This window comes from Papaver somniferum, chromosome 6 (genome assembly GCF_003573695.1).
Source record: "Papaver somniferum cultivar HN1 chromosome 6, ASM357369v1, whole genome shotgun sequence".
Taxonomy (NCBI): domain Eukaryota; kingdom Viridiplantae; phylum Streptophyta; class Magnoliopsida; order Ranunculales; family Papaveraceae; genus Papaver; species Papaver somniferum.
Window position 1 is genome coordinate 152,578,977 of NC_039363.1, and position 23,969 is coordinate 152,602,945.

At 34.9% G+C, this 23,969-nt stretch overlaps 1 long non-coding RNA gene and 1 pseudogene across 1 annotated transcript; one reads left to right on the top strand and one right to left on the bottom strand.

The window, feature by feature from the left end:
* Nucleotides 1-5,229: 5,229 nt before the first annotated feature.
* Nucleotides 5,230-6,563, bottom strand: LOC113291679 (annotated as a pseudogene).
* Nucleotides 6,564-12,552: 5,989 nt separating this feature from the next.
* On the top strand, nt 12,553-15,112 carry LOC113289834. Its single transcript, XR_003331139.1, has 4 exons — nt 12,553-12,813; nt 13,032-13,075; nt 13,163-13,235; nt 13,320-15,112. It is a non-coding gene; the product is annotated as an uncharacterized LOC113289834 (long non-coding RNA).
* Nucleotides 15,113-23,969: the final 8,857 nt, after the last annotated feature.

The window sequence follows — 23,969 nt, forward strand, 5'->3', positions numbered from 1 at the left end:
CCTCACCTCAACCTTGCATCCTTGGCTCTGTAATTCCTATCTAGTGACCATGTGAATCTTGTTACAAATAGAAGCAGATTATACTCAGGTTAAAGAAATTGAAATATAGAGCTCAAAAATTAAATTTGGGGTTGATTGAAAAAAAATTGATTCAAAAATTCAAGCGGTAAGTAGGGATGGCCATTTGTCCCACCCAAACCCATCCTCGTGGGTACCCGCCCCTATTGGGTAGGGTTTTATCCGTACAAACGGGGTTGGGGTTGGGGTTGGGGTTGGGTAATACCCGAAATTAGTGAAGCGGGGATGGGGCGGGGATGAGATTCTAAATCCCCGTCCCATACCCGCCCCGTACGTTCCCATTTTAGGTTTTATATTTTTAGTTTTAGGTATTTTAATCATATGGCTCATATTAACGAAAACAAAATATAAAAAAAAAACGTAAAAGTATAAGATATCATTAATTAATTATATTATATTTAAACTAAAAAATTATTATATATTATAAAAGAAAACGAAAACGTAAAAGTATAAGATATCATTAATTATTTATGTTATATGTAAACTAAGATATTATATTATATTATAAAAGAAAACATAAATGTATAAGATATCATTAATTATTTATATTATATTTAAACTAAGAAATTATATTATATTATATTATTTAATTATTGTATTGATTATATTATAGTATTTAAGCTTTTTTTATTATATATATATTATATTACTTTATGTGTATATTACACATTGATCCCAAAATGACAACTATATCAACACGAGGTGAATCCGAAGAGTCTGAACACCATGTCGAGACAATTCCAAGTTCTCCAATGGATGATGGCCATGGTGAAACTGCCGAGGCAAACATTACAGGTGATTGTGATAATGCCGAAGGTGAAATTGCTATAGTTTCAGGGAAGAAAAGATCCATAATGTGGAACAACTTTAAAAAGAAAAAGATAAAAGGGGAAGACAAAGCAGTTTGCAAATATTGTCATAAACCATTAGGAGGAAAAGCACAAATGGGACTAAGCATCTACATGCACACATGAAAAGATGTCCTCGACGTAAACAGCAAGACATAAGACAATCAATAATCACTCCGAGTAAAAAAAATGACGGAAGAAGCCAGCTTAACACGTACAGTTTTGATCAATCGTTCGCTAGGAAGGAACTTGCTTATATGATAATCATACACGAGTATCCGCTTTCCATCGTTAAACATGCCGGATTTAGACGATATTCAAATGCGCTTCAACCGTTGTTTAAGTTGGTATCTCGGAGCACAATTAAAAGCGATATCCTTAAAATCTATGATGAAGAAAAAATAAAACAATGGAGGTGCTACAAAGACATCAGGGTAAAATTGCGTTATGGATAACCCATGAAAAACCCGCCCCGTCCCAGATCAAGCAGGTAATGGGGAGGGTGTGGTTTTTTTTTTGAACGGGGCGGTGACCGGGATACAAGATCCCCGCCCCATGACCATCCCTACTCCTCTTCGTACCATCTCCCAACACTCATGAAATCATTAGTTGCTTCTGTGCATATAATTGAGTCTCCAACGTCTTTATCGACACGAGTAGCTGTAGAATCACATGATAATAAACCTCCACCACATGCACAAGATGCTAAGACAAGTGTACCCTTTACTCGACTCATTGGGACCTAAAAAGCAAACAACAGTATAAGAACCAGAAAAACAGATAACTAGAGAGGTTGTCGGGACACATCTTAGTACATACTAACTTAAGCAACACAAATTTGGATAGTTAGGTGAACTGTACCTAACTAAGCAACTTCTGTAAGACCCAAACCGCAAGCATTCCTAACTATGCAGTATGGATAGGTAACCACATTTTTTTTTCCTATATAAAGGTTTGTAAACAACACCGTAATTCTGCATATTATACTCACCGTTGAGCTCACTCGATAGGCAGACAAAGTGGCGCAATGAAATTGATATACTCAACCAGATAAAAGGTAGTATTATTTGTAAAACGTACAGTTCACTAATCGGTCTTCTCATTTTAGGGTTTTAAATTTTTAGTTTTAGGTTTTTTAATCCTATGGTTCATATTAACGGAAAAAAAATATAAAAGAAAACGTAAAAGTATAAGATATCATTAATTATTTATATTTAAACAAAGAAATTATACTATACTATATTATATTATATTATAAAAGAAAACATAAAAATATAAGATATCATTAATTATTTATATTATATGTAAACTAAGGTATTATATTATAATATATTATATTATAAAAGAAAAACGTAAAAGTATAAGATATCATCAATTATTTATATTATATGTAAACTAAGATATTATATTATATTATAAAAGAAAACGTAAAAGTATAAAATATTATTAATTATTTATATTATATGTAAACTAAGATATTATATTATAAAAGAAAATGTAAATGAATAAGATATCATTAATTATTTATATTATATTTAAACTAAGAAATTATATTATATTATTTAATTATTGCATTGATTATATTATATTATTTAAGCTTTCTTTATTATATATATTATATTACTTTATGTGTATATTACACAATGATCCCAAAATGACAACTATATCAACACGAGGTGAATCCGAACAGTCTGAACACCATGTCGAGACAATTCCAAGTTCTCCAATGGATGATGACCATGGTGAAACTGCCGAGGCAAACATTACAGGTGATTGTGATAATGCCGAAGGTGAAATTGCTATAGTTTCAGGGAAGAAAAGATCCATAGTGTGGAACCACTTTGAAAAGAAAAAGATAAAAGGGGAAGACAAAGCAGTTTGCAAATATTGAAATAAACCATTAGGAGGAAAAAACACAAATGGGACTAAGCATCTACATGCACACATGAAAAAATGTCCTCGACGTAAACAGCAAGACATAAGACAATCAATAATCACTCCGAGTAAAAAAAGTGACGGAAGAAGCCAGCTTAACACGTGCAGTTTTGATTAATCGTTCGCTAGGAAGGAACTTGCTTATATGATAATCATACACGAGTATCCGCTTTCCATCGTTGAACATGCCGGATTTAGACGATATTCAAATGCGCTTCAACCGTTGTTTAAGGTGGTATCTCGGAGCACAATTAAAAGGGATATCCTTAAAATCTATGATGAAGAAAAAACTAAAACAATGGAGGTGCTACAAAAACATCAAGGTAAAATTGCGTTATGGATAACCATGAAAAACCTGCCCCGTACGGGTATTTCCCATACCCGCCCCGTCCCAGATCAAGCGGGTAATGGGGAGGGTGTGGGTTTTTTTTTGAACGGGGCAGTGACTGGGATACAAGATCCCCGCCCCATGACCATCCCTAGAGGTAAGAGTTCAAACTGGGTTTGGGAATATTACAATTGCAATACTAACCAGCGGCCATCTATGATATATATAGTCGATTTGGGGAAGAAAACACGATTTACGCATGTGCCCCTCGTATAACTGAAATCTACGAAAACGTGAGCAGGAAAAAAATAACGCGGAGGGGTAAGATAGTCATTTACACAACAAAACAGACGATGTAATCATTTTTTGAGTCAGTAATGAAATATGGTAGTAGCATCCTACCAAAGGTTTCATCGCCTTTCAACTGATTGTCACTTTAAAAACTTCCTTGCTACAACAAATTCAGGGCCAATGCGCCTCCCACCTCATCAATTTCAGCAAGTGAACATCCTCGTTTACTGTGTGTTTGTCCATTCAGGCTTGGTGAGTCTTATGGAACTATAACCTCAATTTTAGACTAAATGATATTTTTCATATTAGAGAGTACAAAGAAATAAAAAGAGAATACATGGTCTTCTTACTCTGCTACATGATTTATAAAGGTGATAAGATTCCGAATAAAACAAAATAATCATAACCGCTCGATCTTTAGACTGATATCCCCCTTAGAAATCGTGTTTTAGAAAGCTAGCAATACAACAATCCAAATTACAATTACACTAGACCAAAATCCATGAAATATTACAAGACTTCGACTTTAACATGGATTATGTGCAGCAAAAAAGTAATGGTTCAAATATTTCTTGGCTCCGCTGATTAAAACCTGACCAAAATAAAATTGCCTTGGCTTGTACAATATGTTTTGGCACAACCTGTATGCTAAACAAATAGCATTATCAAACATTGCGAAGATGAAGAAGAGCAAAAGGACCCATGATAAACTTCAATAACTTAAATCACTCTTACATCACTCTATCATTTAGAAAAGGAAAGACAAAATTTGCTTCAACTAAAGAAAGTTTAAACAGCATAAGAACACAATTCTTGCAAGTTATAAACTTGCCAATCATTCTCTTTTTAACTGACCGGATCATGCATGTGGACACAAAAATAATCTTCGGTCACAATATGCTTTTAGTATTCACTTTCAAACTTCACGAGGATTTACCTAAAACTATGACTGAAATGTGCATTTCTTCCAAAAGTGTGACCAATTTGAAAATTCTTTTAAAAGTGTGACCATGACCGGTCAACCGACATATATGCCCTAGTCTTTTACGAAAATACCGGATTTTGTCCTCAGATGTGTACATATCGACAACATATGTGTACACATCGGGTAAGGATGTGTAGACACCCCTTCATGGATGTGTACATATAGACACACTGATACCCCACCATTTTTTTTATTGATGTGTAGATATTATATGTAGACATCCAGAATCTAGGCGTAATCATATGTGGACATCCATATTTCGAAGTCTAGACATCGGACACTATTCGTAAAATATGTGGACATCAGGCTATAAATATGTGGGCATAAGCTATAATGTGTGGACATCAGCTATGACTATGTGGACATCAAACTATCCATGTGTAGACATCGGGCTATAAAGGGTACTTTGGGTATTAAGTAAAGTCAGTCACACTTTTGGAAGAATTTTCAAATTGGTCACACTTTTGGAAGAAATACACATTTCAGTCACACTTTTGTGTATTTCCTCAATCTCTTTAATGGCTTTGTCTGATAAACAAAAGCTACTTATTTACATTTACCTTCTTTCCAATCTTTCAACAAACTGTGTATATATGCTTCTCGTGTTGCATCTCTACAATATCATCCTTCCGCTAAATCCAATAACCAAAACCAATAGTCCTTGATGACCATGAATGTATATTGCTGAAGTCATTGTAATTTGGTATGAGAAATAAAAACTAGTATGCAATATTTATCCACTTTATAATGTTGATAACCTTGTTTTAAGTGCAAATGGCTTCAACAGAGAGCTTCTTCCTGATACCTGGACAAGGATCTCCTCCAAAAATCTCACGATTCATACAGTTACGGCACAAGATTGTTGTCCAATATATTTCTACAATAACATTTCATGTGTTAAAATTTATGCTAGCAGAGGTTACGTGCAAAAAGATTTGCGCAAACGAGCTTCTCGGGTAAGTTACATGCAAAATTTCTATATAGTGATGCGAAACACATAATGTTGAAAAACAAAAACTTATGAGTACCTTCCGAAAGGCGTCATAAGATTTGTGAGCATGATGACGCCTTCCTTCACTAAATCTCCCACAAACTCCTTCAGGAGTTCCAAAGCTTGCAAACTTTATTGAAGAAATTTTCTTCCCCGGCGTACACCAAATATGGGCTTTTGGCTTCAACGGTACTATATATTTTCCATTGGCAAGAGCCAAATAACTCGCCAGTGATGGTTGTGCTTCATAAATATTAGTACAAACAGTGTGTACATCTTTTTTATCCAAAATAATTCCACTTGGATTACCACCCAATTCTTCAAAAATAACCATCAAGTTTCCGGTGGGGTTCAACCATGAAAGAGGAACATGGTACCTAAAGATAAACAACAGGGAATCAGTCAAAAGAGAAATCCTGGTTATCCAAAAAAAAAGTATCTGTTAACTAAAATATGAAAAGGTTTATAATCTTACCATCTTTGCGAGGGTTCTCCGCAGTTACTAGCGCACTTATTCTCATTATATTCTCCAGCATAATTACAAACACCACACTTTCCATATGCTTTATATGCCGACCAATGGCGTCTAATGCTCTGCCCATATTTCCATACTTAACCTTTTCCCATGATGCCCATATCTAAAGCCAAAGGATCATTACCGCCTGGTGCATCAAAAATAGTCTACAAAAAGGAGACATAGTTAACCCACATTATTACAAAAAGGCTCGTGTAGATGTTTGTTCCTTGTAAGAAACTAGGGACCTCGCCTCGTACCATGTTAGAGGTTGATTGTGAGCTATCAAAGATCCTTTCATCCTCCCGAAATTTGTTCCTCCGTGAAACTGAAGTACAAAGCCAACAACAACAAATTAAAAATGAAACTAAACACCTTTTGGACTATATATACACTTAAATCAGAAATGAAACTATAGTGTAACCTTTTTTTTTTCCTGATCGCTAACTATGGTATAACCTTACCATGTAATAATTCATGAATGATCCACCAGTTTGTATACATTTGGCAACCGAGTATGCTACATCTTCAGCAGGTCTATGAGGAATTGCACCCCCGAATCCTATAAACCTATAAACGGAAGAAATCCTCATAAGTTATGATAAATGTAGGGGTAAAACATCGCACAAAAAGTAACTATGCGAAGCAATAGTTTTATTTAGGAGTGAACTTCTCTCGCTCATAGTATATCAGATGACGGAGTCAATGACGTCACAAAGTCACGAGTATGGAAGCTATGCGAGGATGGAGAACTCGTGCGAGAAGACCCAATGTAAACGTGCGAGAGTATCGCACGTCGGATCCGAAAATAAGGGTTTTATTAGATGTCCTCCACTATGTAAACTCTTATATATAGGACCAATCACCATTGTATCGGGGAGGACCTTTTAGAGAGAGTTGAGATAGAATTACTAAGAGAGAGAAAGTAATTTGTTCTCCAAGTTAGGGTTTCTACTCTTGTATTTATATTGATTCATAAACTTAATAGTATTCTTTTAAGTGTTCTTCATGATGATTTCTTAGCTTGTTCTATAGATTAATTAAGGGGTGTGGTAGTGGGATTTTCCGCTACTACATTTTGGCGCTAGAATATAGCTTGGGATTATACCTGTTTGTGAAAATTTGAAGTTTGATTTTTCGAAAACTTCTTACATTCTTGTCTTTTGTGGAAGATTTTCGATTGTTTTCGCCGAGTTTTGGTGTGAGAAACAAAAAGGTTCTTAAGTTTTTCCTTGAGCATTTGCTGATTTGGAATTTATGGAGTAATCCTAAAGATTATAAGTTTTATTCCTTAAGAAGATATTTGGAAAAACTAACCATATTTCAGGAAAAAACTAATCAAGGTTGTATGAAGATAAAAGGAGAACGAATTGAGGAGAAAAATGAAACACCCAGCTATGTGTATGCAACAAAAAACGAGTAGATCTACGAAAGTGATAAACACCATCAGAGCGATTAACGGAAACGGGCGTCTACAATGTAATATGATAACAAAATTAGGTGTGGATGTCGTAGATTTTCATGCAAGACTTACAGGGAAGATACACAAGCGTGATTATGAAGGAAGAAAGGAAGATATCAAGTATCGAGAAGATGTCACCCTTACACGATTGGAAAAAACATAAGATCATGTTCGAAGCGGATGATATACCACAAGGAATCTTGGGAAGAACAAATCCATTGGTAGTAATTATACCCACGCGAAAGATAGAGAAGGATAAAAATGCGAAAGCTTCGGAGGAATGGACGATCGAAGGAACTTTAATAGATACTGGGAGCTCAGCCGACATCTTATTTTATCTGTAAAGACCTGCAAGCTTGTCAGCTCTATTAGACCGGTCAAGTTTCGAATTAGCCGATAATAACTGGATTAGTTTAACAAGAACGATAATTGATAGGAATTAATCTAACAAAGATCTAGATACGAAACTAGTACCATCGGTTAGATCTCGAAAAGTTATGCGAAATAGACTATCGAACGTGTCATTCGGATATCGGACAAAAAAGATATCATCAGATTTGCATGAAAGGAAGATTAGTCATTTTTTAGACAAACCAACTTGGTATCCCATATCCTTTTTCGGGTGCCTTTAGAATTTTTGGTTGGCCTTATCCTTACTCGATTCGAGAAAAGTTCATTCTCTTATTTTATTTTTCTTTATCATCTTTCTTATTATCTCTTCTTTTGTTTCTTTTTTTCGGTCTTCTCTTCTTTCTTTCTTCATGTCGATTTCTTATCAAAGAAATGAACGTGTTTCGACGTGAGAGATTCGTAGAAGTTGGTTAACTTGATGAATCAAAGAGGAAGTGATAAACTGTGGTTGATTTAACTGGGGGAAGAAAATTGATGTTATTGTAAATCGAAGTTAGGGTTTCTAGAAGAATTCAAAGATAAATTAAGAGATGGAATTAGTGTTCTAAGAGAAGGAATTGAATGGGTTTAGGTTTAATTGGAGTTATGAAGCTGTTTTAGGAAAGAATCAAAGAATTAGGGTTTCTCAGAAAATTAAATAGATGTTCAAAATTAAATAGATGTTCGATTAGTGATGAATAAGATGAAATTAGAGATGGGTTTCATCTGAGTTAGAATTTGAAGATGAATAATAGGTTGAAATTGGTGATTGGTGTTTGGATCTGTTTTAATGAAGATTTTGGATTTAAGGTTCTTGAGTTTTGGGTTTCAGATGGAACAAAGATAGGTCTAGTATTGATTGAATCGGAATCAAAAGGAGTTTAGTCTGCTGTCAGGAATAATTGTTAGTGTCGAAGGTAATTCTTCTCCAATAAATTGAATTTTATTAAGATATGTAATCAAATTGAAGTAATTGTTGTTTTAGTTCTCAATTGATGGGTTGTTTCATGGGTTTGTGTTGGTGTTAGAGCATTGCTCGGTCAAACTCGCATGCGTTGCTATCTCAAGCATGTTTGTCAATATTAGTGATCAAAAATACTATAACTAAGGTCTAGAACTAGGATAGAAAGTGTATTTGAGCTCAAGAACTCCATCGCAATCATCATACAAGACGAAGGACTACTCAAGGAACCAGTGGATCTTCATCAACTAAAAGGTATGTGGAGACTTGAACTTATCTGTCACTCAAAAGTCTATCTACTCTATATCCTATCTTGAGACAAAAGTCGTTCTACTATATAGACTTAGATTATACACATGTGGATATTTCGAGCTGAGTATATATCGCTTATCTACACTACAAGAAAACATGGATTTGGTGACGATAGCTTTTGCGGCGAAGAATATTTCATTGCTAAAGCTTAGTTATCGTGACCAAAATAATTTTTGTCACTGTTGTTAGGTTTTCCGCGATGGGACTGGGGTTTCGTCACTCATAAATTTTTAGTGACTTCAGTTGGAAATGAAATGATGTCTAGTCACTAGTAAAGATTTTGTGATTATATGTGTTTGTCACCATTTAAATCTATTGTGATGATGCTAAACAATTGACATAAAATATTTTTGGTGATAATTTATAAATTTTGTTACAAAAGAAAAATTTATACTGACCAAATTAGTTTGTCACTAACTAATTTTATAGTGATGAAACTAAATGTTTAACACCATATTTATCTTTAGTGACCATCATTCTTTATTTGTTTCTAATATCTATATAGTAACAACTTGTAATCGTCACAAGAAAGAACATCTGCAACGAACTGAATATTGTCGTTTTAGTCATTTCAGTGACATTGTAATTTCACCGCCGTTCACGATTTCAATGACTATTGAAATTTCATCACAAAGAATTGTTTATGGTAACAAAAAAAATACATATCTGTTAAAATATAATATATCTTACCACGTAAAATATAATATTATTTTAACAATAATTTATAAATTAGCGGAAATCAAATTACTCGTCCAAGTAAATTTTCATAAATGTAATTACTAAAAATCAATTTTTGGCCAATATAATAATACAATTCTAGCTACAGAGAAAAACTTTAATGTAGTTAATGTACTTATTTGATATTGCTTTATACAATTATAAAAAATATGAAAATAAAATTAGAAACTAACTGCATTAATGATAGGATTAAAATTTATTGTAATCGCCAAAAGAAAACATGACCATCTATAATTGTCCTGGCGACGTTATTGGAAAAATTAATAAGATACAGACGAAAGTGGATGCAATTTTTAGTGATTTTATGGCTCTTTATACAGTTAAACAAATTCACACCGAGTGTGAATTAATAATCCCGTCTAAATAATTTTCCATTTAATTTTCATCCCGCTCAATTTAAAGTTAACAGAAAAAACAAATATCCTTCAGAAATATTCTTCCATGAATCTAACCCGATTTACTTAAATCGAATTAGTATATGCCATTTGATTTTACTCTTACGACATTGCACAAAATGTTCTAAGAATTTCGAAATCTAATGTCCATTTCATCTAACAAATCTCAGTACTATGAACATAGATAAATCAGTCACATTAAGTATAATTAGAGCAAAATCTAGTTACTTTGATATAAAACAAAGTAAATTGGATTGAATTTATGGATAATTAGTCAAGATAAGTGTGGCGGAAAAGTTTGATATGATTGAAGTGAATTATGAGGAATCAACCGTCTAATCAGTCATACTGAGCATTATCTAGCAATATCAACGGAATGGAGTAAACTTAATTTAATTGGATTGAGTTTTTTAATAATCAGTAAGGGTAAGTGTGGCCTACTAATGTTGACGGAAAATTAAGTACAATTTAAATCCCAATTTTACAAATTTTTCCTGCAAGAATATTTAGTAACCTAGTCATAGGTTTCGCAAGTTAATTGTGAATCCCCAAGGACACTCAGCTCTACAAGTTTTGTGGATTTATCTAATTGAGCCTAATAAATTACTATCATTCAAAGGTTAACTATTTTAAAAATTATCATATACACTAAATCAACTTAAGAGAGTTTTATACTTTAGATTCAATCGGGTTAAAACATGTCCTTTAAAGAACATGTGTAACTAGAAATTACATTTTTATTTGTCCTTCTCGATTCCCGAGAGAAGTCTTTAATCCTCACCATATGTTGAAAAAAACCGAAAATACGAAGGGACTCAACCTATATGCAACTACTACTCCGAGAGTAAGATATGAACCGTAGAGCTGTTGAAGGTCCCCCTTACACAAGGATGCATGTCAAGGCTTTGTTGAAATTTCAAGCTAAGTCGTTTCCATCAATAACGAATTCATTATTTTGTGCACATGTAATTCTCAAATTCAGTTTCTTATCACTTATATTTATTTTTTTTCTAATTTTTTTTCTTTACCATCCAGAGTTATGTCTATCCAAAATGTTCAATAACAATTATTGGATTCCTTCCCATTGCTTGGACTCGTTTTCATTTGTCGGATCCTTTCTCATTATTTTGATTAATTTTCATTTTTCGAATTAATTTTCGGTCTTATAATTTCTAAGATTATTTTCGGTTCAATAATAATCGTGTGTTTATTCTCATTCTTTACATTCCTTCTCATTCAGGTATACATATGTCGGCTTTGTTGTGTACAGATTCGATAAAGATCATATTGTTCGTTTTCATTGGCTACGCTTTTAAAATTTATATACATCGATTATATGTTAAAATTCATCCCGACTTTGAGATAGGCAAATTTCATCCGATATGCCTAGTGTTTTATATAAGTCGAATCCAAGAGAAAATATGATTCATGAATTCGTGTGATCTCATCTGAACCTCATGCTTGTCACACGTGTACTTGATCCATATGAGTACTCCAAGACATATATCCACCGCTCAGTAAATTTCGTAATCCGTATCCTAGTTAGTAAGTTCGCGAATGATTCGCGAATCATTCGCGAATTTTTCCGTATCACGAATTTTACCGTCTTATTTGCGTACGTTTGCAACTCCGAACCCAAGTCGCGTATTATGTGGCATTCCCGGATTATTCGCGAACCGTTCACGAATTTTACGTATCCCGAATGATACGTCCTCTTAATTCGCCATAAATTCTTTAGCTTTTACTTTTCAAAGACTCCACTTTTTGGGCTTTACTGCCTCCCGAGCATACACGACCGAATATTAAAAGTGTTGTAATTTTTAGGAAACAAAAACGACTGAAGAGATTTGAAGGTGAAGGTGAGAGAGATCTCAAACTCACTAACCAAGCATCTAAACCACCATACGACGTCCTCTTGGATAATTAATGTTGTTTATATTATTAATATCATCATATTAAGTTTATTTTTTCTTTAAATAACTCACACATATGCATAAAAATTGGTCTATGACCTTATAAATACAAATTATTTGTTATATATAGATACCGAATTTTCAGAGCCGAACTCACATTTATAAATCGAATTATACACGTACGTATGTCGTTCCGAATTACTGACGAATCACGTCCCGTTGACCGAATTTTGGACCGAATCTGGATTTTACAAAACCGTATAATACTCGTACGTTTGCCGTTCCGTACGTTTACCGAATCCCGAATTGCTAACTAGGATCCGTATGACTACACCTTACACTGACATTGGCCATCGATAACTTTAATCAAGACCCTTTTTTTTCTCTCACTTCACTTTTCCTCTTCTCTTTTTTCCCATCGCTCGTATCTCTCTCTCTTTCTCCGGCTCTCCTTCCGTCACTGTTATCAAACAAACAAAAAACAGAACCCATCTTCTATCACTCCCTAAGTATCACCAGTATCTCTCTTTCAAATGTCGTCTGATTCTTCTCCCAGACAGCAAATTGAAGGTCCGTCATTACCAATCGACCAACTTCAAGCCCAATCGCGAACACAAACTCATCCCTTTGGGATTCCCGACATCTACAGGTTTCTTTGATGCTTAATCAATGGTAAGTTTTTTACAAATTAACTTTCGTCTGATCTTAAGTTTCTACTCTGTATTAATCTCTAATTAGGGTTTTGATTTCTATATTTTTTTTCTCATCCTCTGTCGATTTCTTCCTTAGGGTTTTGATTTTTGGTCTACTCTTCTGCCGATTGCTTTATTAGGGTTTTGATCTCTAATTAGGATGCCGATTTCTAATAAGGTTTTTGATTTCTCCTTCAGGGTTAATTTTTCAGAGTACAGGACTTAGTCATTGCAAATCGATGGTTGGTACTCTGCATTTGTTCATCATTTCATCTTCTTAGTTTTCTTGATTTTATTTTACTGAGTCTGTGTATTTTTTTTTAATTCAGGCACTAAAAAGGAGAAAGCTCCAGTACCACCTTCAAAGCAAGCTAAATCTGGCGGTGGTAAACAAAGAAGAAGGTATGTTCATGACTGGTTCTTCTTTAGTGATGAGTTTTAGAATTTTATTTTATAATGCGTTGTTTTGTTCTGTGATTTGTACAGAAGTGGAGCAAAGTATAGCATAAGGAGAAGGTTAACAACATGGTCGTTTGATCAAGATAAGGTTTATTTTGTGAAATTTTTTCTAAGATTACAAGTTATATTATCGCACAGGTAGGAGGTTTTCTGCTATTTCTATGCCTAGCTTTCAATTATGCCAACAGTCAATGAAATGTTTGATGAGTTTTTGTTGTAGTTGTCGAGAGCAAAAGAAAATGAATTTCCTTTCGTACCTATGCTAATGTTTTATGATTGGGTCGACCCTTAGTGAAAATTTGATTCTTGATACCTCGTGTCAATCCTGTCGATTCAAGGAAAAATCCCATTCCTTCAAAAACATGCTCTAACTCCATTATGGTGTTTTGATTCGAACTTTTGTGATAAAATTCTTAATCCAGTTTTACTTGTTTTCCCTCATGGTAAGCAGAAAATGTTCTTTAGAATATGGAAATGCCGTATTAATTTTAGGTACTATAATATAGAGTATTTGCTTGTTATCTTGAATTTCGGCACAGACTTCTACAAAAGGAAGGATTGGATACTTCAGATGGCACCGACTTTTGCCAGCTAAAGTAAGTTATGTTTTTTAGATAATGAACCAAATACATGATTAAATGTACAATCAAGTGACTGAATGTACCGTTAATCTAAATGTTTGGACATTATATTCTTAGTCTTATAGCTTCTCACATGGTAACCAGCAATCCAGACTTACACTCATCATTCACATAACCGTTCTGAATCTCTCTTCTACCTAATCAGCCCTCAATTTTGTTTAACCAAACCTTTCTGCAACCTTAATCCACTTACACCTCTAGAGAGTAAGTGGTAGCAGCAAGAAGAACAAGTATCCACATGCTCTATGAAGAAACATTCAGAAAGGAGAGTAAGCAAACCCATCTTTTTATTTTAAGGATAACATTAGTTGGTTGGAATTTCTCGTGCAATATAAAATGTGAGTTGGGTGTTATGCCCTTCTCGTTTCCTTAGACCTGCTTTTCTTTGTAGAGTTAATCTAAAGTTTCCCCGATGTGTTGGTCTGGAGAAATTGAGATCCAAACCTTTTATGATACCCTCACTAAAGGAACGCGTGGAGTTGTTTGGATTTCTGATGAAGCCTGCATCAGATGGATAAGTAGATATTATTAGTGTTTATTTGTGTTGTCTGTGTCTAAGCTAATAGGATTCAGAAACCCATCCAATCAATATTTGTTATCTTTTCTTAGTTATTATGTTTTATATCATTAGAATTACCTACCTGTTTGACATTCTGGTGCACTTGCTAATTTTTTACTCTACCGTGTATCTTTATATGGGAAACGATGAATGAGCTATTGCAGCAAGGAGGGAGCTCCACCGCCCACTGAGGATGAATGAGCTATTGCAGCAAGGAGGGAGCTCCACCACCCACTGAGGCAGAAGTATGTGCTCAAGTTTTGAAGAGAAAGCGAAGACGATGATGTGCTACAACCACTGCTGATTCTAACAGTGAAGGACTTCAAGCAATGATACAAGCGTTGTCTGACCAAATATGTGCAAAAAATGAGATTTTCAAAAAGCTGAAAGAAGATAATGAAAAGTTCACACAAAACATGCAGAGAATCTGATGGGTACACTCGGTCTAAGTAACAGTACGGCTGATGGATCAACTTAATCTTGAATGTTGGACCAGTTGTTGTTTGTCACATTAATGTTTTAGACTATTCTTGGTATTATCTTTTTACTTGCAGGTGTTTTTTAGTTTGTATATTAGTTCAACAATTTTTTTAATGGCTAATTATTTTTTGTTCAACTAATATTATTTATTTATTTTGGAGATGATGATATTTGTTATTGAAATGACCATACAGAGACAATTCTAATTGGTCATTATACGTATTTTTTAGAGACAACTTAATTTTGTTATTTGAGTTTGTTGTTAAACTATTATATTTTGTGAGGTGAATTTCACCGCTAAAGCTATTTATGCGACGAAATTGTTTCTTCACCGTATATTTTTAGACGAACAAATCTCGTGGCTGAAACTATTTTATGTGACTAATTTGTTTCTTCACTATAAATATTTTTAGAGGCGAACATATTTCGCGGCTAAAACTATTATGTGACAAATTTGTTTCCTCACTATAAATGTATTCCGAGGCAACCAAATTTTGTTGCCAAAACTATTTTAAGTGATAAAGTAATTTCCTCACCAAAAATACGTAGAGTGACAAAATTCTTCATCGCAAAATTAGTGAACAATGTCAATTTTATATGCTCACGAAAAGATATTTTTGGTGGCATCTAGACTTATGTCGCCAATTAAGAAATTTGGTTGATAATTTCTTAAGGTCGTCACAGAACACATTCAATGATTCACCATAGGTGATGAAATTTTTTGTGTCGTTGAATTCTTTTCGTAACGAAAAAAATCGATTTTCGTGACACAATTATTTGCCACTAAAAGCGACTTTTCTTGTAGTGCTATTTCTCGAGTGAATCACATCGTTTTTGCTTCAATTGTGTCTAGTGTAATATACAAAGATCTAAGCAATTGAACAACTCTCTAACTAGTTCATTTGAGTCATTTGGACTAGGTATGGTGAAGAAGAATATGGTTGATATGAAAGTTATCATATGGCTAACCATTTGGTTAACTAGTGTTGAACCAATTAATGTACACGTTTGGGAACGGTTACAGGAACCTAAAATTGTCTAGTACATGTGTGTATGACAAGCTAAGTTTTCGATCTAACGGTTGAGAAATATTAGCTTGAATCTAATCAGGTTTTCATCTAACGGTGAATATTGAATGCTTTGTCACTAAGCTAACATTAATTGCAAACCCTGATTTGAAAGACTATATAAGGGAGAACTCTAACAACTTGGAAACCTAATCCCCACACATTCTGTGTGATACTAGTTTGCTAAGCTAGAGTAGATTCTCCTTTAAACTTTGGTCTACCCCAAAGCTCAATAGGTACAAAGGTGACCGTTTCGCTGCACAAGATGCATATACAGATTGGAGAAAAGAAGCGCTTTATCATTTCGAAGCAGCATTGATTGTTGAATCTGGCACCATGGAAAATAATAACATGTAATGTGTTCAGACCTATCGAATGATATGTTGTACTTTTTCTTAAAAGTTATTTATGAACATTAGTTTAATGAAGTGATAAAATGAAGTTATTAATTTGAATTTGGATTTGAATATCGAGTGGTTACAACACATTGAAAATTTAATTAATTCAAACAAAAATTTCAATAATTTTAGACAACACATTTAAAATTAAGTTAACAACAATACTAACTAGAAATTTAAGACAACACTTTTAATTTAAACATGTATTATAAATTAAAAAACTAAACTCAATGAAAGATAAAACAATTAGAGATGGATTACATCTTCATCTTCTGAATCTTCGACGATGATTATACCCTTCCCCTTCAAAATATCCTTTTGCTTGCGTTGATAATATTTTTTTTTGGGCCTAAACGACTAAGGTCCATACACATTATTGCATTTTCTTCATTTAAATGCATTTGTTGTTGATGCATTTGATTAGTCTGTTGTTGAAGCGTTTGCAAATTGATTTGATCTTCCATTTGATAACTCGGTTGTTGAGTATACCCCCAAAAATTTTGGTATTGGCATTCTTGTTCAATTCTCATTTTTTCCTTCCTTGATCGTGTTTCCTTAAGATACTCCAAAATACTAGAACTTTGTTGATAGATCTTATCTTCTTCCATCTTAACCGAAGATGTTCCCTCATCATCTTCTCTATATATACCTTGCTCACGATCCTTCTTCTGTCTGCCTAATTTTTTGGCTTTCTTTGTTCCTATAGGACGTGCATTTTCCTTGTATTTCCAACGAGTTTCTCCATTCGGAAGAACTTCAGTACCATCTTCGACTGATAAAAAGTTACGATGATTATCAAACAACTCATTGTTTTGGCTCACGGTCACTTCATAATTAAATCCAGGCACCTTTGCTCTAAAAAATTCATAACATGCATCATACTTGAATGGTTGTCCTCTTTGTTCCTGAAATTGAAGGCGACCATCTCTTGTCTGAAAAATTATATAAGAAACATTAGCTTTATTGGTATTATTACCAACTATATGTAAAAACTTAAAAATTTAATAAAACTTACCAAATCTTCGTGGTTCGCACCGCTTTTGGTTTGCCGATATAGAGCGTTAAGAATGGACACGAATTCTTTGAAATCTTTTTTAATATGTCTCATCTTGGATTTTAAAGCATCCCAATCTCTTTCATATGGATTGCCATTGCGCTGCGCAAATATTTCATGAATACATATCCAAAACATAGCGGTTTTTTGCCCAGAACCCACAATTTCGTCCATACTCACATAAATAAAAGCAGTAGTAAGATCAACCTCTTCTTGTGTGACAAAATTAAGTGCCATTTTGAATGAAACTAAGATAAAAAAAATGAGTGGTAGAATAAATCTAAAAACCATAGACGTATAGTAAGATGAAGAGAAATAAGAAATCAATTGATGTAAGAAAGAGAAAATAAGAAATGAATTGATTTGGTATGGTTTGAGTAGAGAATTAGAGTGATATTTATAGAGAATTTTGAAAAAATGACCATTGGGATCTGAAGGTGTAAAAATAGAGTCGTTATTAATGATGGATGGTTAGGATCGGGTGTGAGAGAGATGTAAACAAAGAAAAAGGTCAAACAAATATAATTTTCGAAACGAGTACTCAGTACCCGTGCAGAAAGCTACGCGTACCGAGTACCCGTAAAGCGTAAAAAAATACGGGTACTCATTACCCGTATGATTTCCCTTCCCTACACTAGTGATCAGATCTGTTCAGCCAAGTAGGGAAGGAGATGTATATCCCTACTCATGTAGGGATATGGGAGACCATAACACCTGAAATTTTGGGGGTATTGAGGGATAGGGAAGAGATATCCCCCTCCATAGTGATAGCTCTCATGGTACTCAGCACTCTAACAGACTTGAAATATGCATCAACTATAATCTATGATTTATAAGGGCTGATATCAGTATTACTGGAGGCTGATACCATTTAGCCAATCCAACAGCCAGGATCGTTTCAGATCTTGAGATGGTATCAGCTCCCAATAATGCTGGTATCACCCCTTATAAATCTTGTTATAATCGTACAAAAATAAAAAGTTCAATTATTTATTTATTTTTGTTCTTGAGGAGGTGAGGTGTTGTTTGTAGTCTCACCGGATTTGCCTTTTTTTTTTAAACAAAATTATTGGGGGTGTCACTTGTGTTCTTCCTTATTGGCGAATTGTTATTTCTTTATTTGAAAAACGTGGTGGCTGCCTCGAGGATATACTAAATTTTGTATTCATAGAAAGTCCAAAATTATTACGGGACTGAGAAAAATGTAAAGTTGTTATGTAGACACTCTGTCTATGATGGCCCACCATGAAGACTATCCACATTGTTCCTATACAAGGCCTAAAGATAAACATACTTTGGGATAAGTATGACTACTGATAAACATAACCCATGGCATTCGGTGTGCTGCCATATGGGCTTACACGTGGAATTTTATGATTCATTTTAGTGCACACCGTACAGGCTATAAATAGCACATCAGTCCTATGTAACGAGAGAATAAGAAGAGAAATAAAATTGTCATTTTTCTCCCACGTCCTTTATCTAGTACTAGTTTTAGTGCATACGTATAATAATATATGTCCTGGATAAGAAGTTAGTTATTGTTCTCTAATTTTCGGATACTAAATGAACAATATCCTGTTTACCAACAATGTTTGGTTATTAGTTGCTTAATATTCATTATGGGATAAAGAAATCACAACACGTTATCAGCACGAATAGCTCGATGCCGCCAATTGATAAACCAGTGTTCGACGATGTTTATGCCGAGCTGCCGGGGATGATATCCACAAACCATATAATCAACCTCACAATTTTTATTTGTGTTTTGAGTTGAATTTGTGTTTTTGATTATATATGTGAATAGTAGTACTGACTCTGTTGCTTCTATTGATCAGGGTAGTAACACTATTAATGGCGGCAAGTTGCTCTACAAGTATTGAAAACTTATACGGATGTTTTTGGGTAAATGCGGGAAGGTGAGAACCGCGACTCCGTAAACTTTAATAATTTTCCACTATATTATTTTTGTTATGGTACTTGCGGTTTTAATACCGGCGAAGCGAGAAATTGTTGTATCCCTAGAGGATAACATAATTTTAATTTCTCTTGCTCTAAATAATCTCCAGAGATTTTGAAATAATTCCACCAGAAGCTGGAATTTCGTCTAGCATAGTATGGATGCAAAAGGCACGGTCCCCTAGACGTTCGGTCCCAGAAGTGACCCGTTATAAAAGTGCTAGTCGTTCCTATTTGCGGTCCCTGAAGTGACCGAGTAGGAAAATTTTCCATAAAAGAGTGTATCCATTTGTACACTTGTAAATTAATATTTCGTTGACTCTGAAGGTGACGAAGTTGGAGATTTATTGTTATTGTATTAGTACCATATGTGTTTTGATGTTTATCCTTTGTTTTAAGTTTTGTTTGTTTTCTTTGCTTATTTTTTGTAAGTAATGGATTCCAGAAGCAATCCATGAGATGTTGCCGACTCCAGAAGCAGTCCAACATGTAATTTGTGGTTTTCCTGTAAAAATCATATTAGACTCCAGAAGTGGTCTTTGGGTTCCCGAAGTAGCCTATGGTTACATAATGATATTGTTAATGACCTATTAATGTATGTCTCTCGTCCAAATGTGACATCGGATATGGATTCCTGAAGTAATCTATTCATTTTAAATAGACGATAGAGATATTTGTCTCTAAACAAGGGAACAACAAACACAAATTTTTTCGAACCATTTATGTAACCTTGTAGAGGTTTGGGAAATGTGAAATGCCATTTCAGGTTCGAATAATATGATAGACGACTCCGGAAGAGCGTGTATCATATTGGAGGTATAACAATCATCTTTATTAACGCCTTACAATATTCCGGATTCCTGAAGAATCTGTTGAGTTTTTGAGAATATTTGGCGTTACCACCTTGAAATGACAAACGAGCATTTTTATGGAGTATTTTGTTACTTCATTTGTTTTTGTGCCAGAAGCACATCGTAAAGAAACGTAAGACTTTATTTTATGGGGTTGTACCATAGGAGAATTCGAACAGTCGAATTCCACATTGTCATTAGCCAGAAGTTTAATGACCCTTGAATTATTCATGCTCAGGCATGATCAGTATGTACACCAAAGTTCTACCAAGATGAGTAGACAATTAAAAATGCTCATGTACATCCTTTACAGAACCTGAAGCTTCTATTACATGAGGATGTAAATTGTGTTGTTTGGTCCCAGAGACAATTAATTATTAAATTCCATTAACATTAACATTATGGTAACCCGTTGCTGAAACACCAACTTTAATCCCTAGAAAGGATTCAAGGTGTCATATGCAGGACTTATTCACCCTGCAGTATGGAAAATTATCTCAATACTTTATCGTATTGATAGACACGACTACTAGATGGTCTTTTGTTATATTGACACGTGATGTTAGATTTTGCCAAACTGTTTGTGAAAATCTTGTGGTTGCGTATCCATTTTTGGACTTCCCACTTAAGTCCATTTATCTTGGTGGTAAATTGATAGGCTTTGATGCTTTGCCTTCAGTTGGTGTTGTATCGAGCATATAATTAGCACATGTGCGCACTCGACATGGTCTAGTTGAGTTCTTTGCTTAAGCATCTTTAGTTTATTGCTCGACCAACTATTTACCATCAATTATGTCTTGCGAAGCAACCTTACAATTTACGTGTTTGGTCCATAGCATTACCCAGCTATATATATTGGTTTCGATTCATAAGACATTTAAAACCGTGTGTTGGTAATGTCTTATTGAAGATGAGACTGTATTCCCACCGTTAGGGGGAGGAAGTAAGCCGCCAAAAGGGAACGGCGTGAAATGTCTCATCTTTTGTCGAGCTCGCAGTTGTTTTTGGGATACCTATTGTGTAGTTAAATTAAAACCCAAAAACTATCATGAGCAGAATTGCCTTTGAAGATAGGCAATTATGAAACCAGAAGTTTCCAGAAATGAGATAGTAATGTCTCCGCCATGATCAGGAAAACTAAAATGCCACCAGAAGTCGGCATGACAACCCGCCACCAGAAGTTTGGCAAGATTAGGGTTGATAACCTTTAAGGTTCTCCCACTTTAGTCAAGGGGGGAAACGTCACCATAAAAGGATGGTGCAAATTATGATAACCTAAAAGGGTTTTTCCCGCCTAAACCAAGGGGAGAAAGACTGCCACCTGAAGACGGCACGAATTATGTCGACAAATTTAAGGAATTTTCCCTTAAAGTCATAAAGATGACAAACACCACCTAAAGGTTGTAGTAAGCAATGTCGACAATTCAACAGGTTATCTGATTAAGTATTTATCCTGATCAAACAAAGTTTGGCTGCCGCTATATATTGGCGTGAAACTATCTCAGTTTGTTTTCTCACACCAAGATATTGGATGTAATTGAGGTGTTGGACATTACTCATGATTAAAACAAATAACTGCAGTAGCTCTTGGAAACTTTTGTTTGTCACTTGCTTGAGGATGAAGACACAAGAAGTTGTCACAGCAGGTTAAATCATGCATCTCGCAATGACCAAGTCGTGTATTCAAACACGCTTGAGGCCTGAATAACTGCCTCATATATATGCCTCTCAAAAGAGAGTCCAATCACTTTTTCTAATATGTAGTATTCTTGAAGAGAGACTACAGATAGTGCTCGTGGAGACTATCAAAATATGATCCGCATTCTCTAAGTTTGAAACCCCTCATTGAAAATGAGGAGATGATAATGCCCCTGAAGTGGCGCTGGTACCAGTCTGTGAAACTTTTATTAAGTGTGCATGCACTAGAGAATGTGTTAGATTGTATATGATTGTCGATTATCTATTTACAATGGTGGTTATGTACCCCTCTGCAAAGGAACATCGACATTGTGATTGGTAGGCATATAGTCTATTCCCCTCAAAATAAGGTAGAGGATGGAATCTCTCGAAAAAGCGCAAAAGTTCGGATCCGACTCACACCGTAAAATTGTAAGGCCTGAAAATTACAGGTTGGTGTTTGAAATGAAGCGCAGAGAGAATAAAATAATCGCGTAAAATGCGATTTGAGGGTTTTTCCTGCTGAACCCCCAGGATTGGTTCTGTAAAACAAAAAATATTCTCCTAATATAGATGCACTTTAGCGTGGTAGTCACTGAAGGACTCATATTGCATCTTGTTATGACTAGTAATTGTAATGAACCCCTGAAGTATTCGAGGTTCTCTGACTCAGGCAGCCAGCCACCCGACGTTGTGAATTATGTCAGGCTTGAAATTTAGTCATAATCACCATTTTGAATAGGAGAATCTTATGAACAATCGTTTGTGTATTTTATGTTCTTGGTATAAGGTTAAAATCCGGATGAAATGATGATATCATTTTTGGCTTCTAGTAGCACTAAAATCCACGCTTGAACTAGATTTTTGAGATCTCGCTGAAATCGAAAGATTTGATCGACCTGAAGTTCGAGCTCATGCTAGCATAATAAAACTTTCCTGTATATACCAGAGTATCTAGTTTTGATACTCGTAATACTTATCGTGCTTCTAAATTAGCAACATTACTGGGAAATGATCGATCCATCTGATACGTACGTTAATTTTATGGTCCAGAAGTACCATAATGGATATAATGCTTGCATTATCTTGTGTTTTCTAACTTTTATTTTGCAGGTTATACTTTTAGATGCTGAAATTGATTCTACAATATTTATGAGTTTACAAAAGACCTTTCATTGTTATGCCTGAAGTTAAAGCGGGAAATAAATTGGTACGCAATGGACTGAGGATTTAAATGCAAGGTGAACAATGGCGATTGTGCACCCGACACAAGACCTGCAGTCAGTCCTCCATAAACTGCAAATGGTAAAGCGGTTTTCCGAAGACTATATAATGTTTGCACCACCAGCCGCTTTAAGAAGTCATGCTTCAGGGGGAGTAAACTTTTAGAATCTTTGGCTGAGCTTAAACGCGCTGTACTCTTTTTCCTTCATCAAGGTTTTGTCCCGAGGGGTTTTTCTTGTCAAGGTTTTAACGAGGCAGCATATGCGTATCCAGCACTGTCATTGGGCGACGTCCGTTGTACTCTTTTCCTTTGGTCTGGTTTTGTCCCACGTGGTTTTCCAGACGAGGTTTTTAACGAGGCAACATGCTCTTCGACGTCTTATTCTGAACTTTGGTGGTCAGGTTTTGTCCCAAGCGGTTTTCCTGGCACAAGCGTTCAGGTTTTTCCCCAAATGGTTTTCCTAACGCAATTTTTTATGGTGGAAGTATTTCTCGACGCTAAGGTTTTATCCCAAGTGGTTTTCCTGGCGTAAATCTTGTCAAAGAAAATATTTTGTGGCGGCGACCACCCTCATTCTAAGCTCAGGTTTTGTCCTAAATGGTTTTCCTGGCGCAACTTTGACAGAGGAAGCATTTCATGACAGTGACCAATCTCACTCCAAGTTCAGGTTTTTCCTAAATGGTTTTCCTGACACGATTTCGGCAACGGGAGAAAATGTGTGACTACTGTCATCACTTTGATGCTAGCGATGTTGTACTCTTTTTCC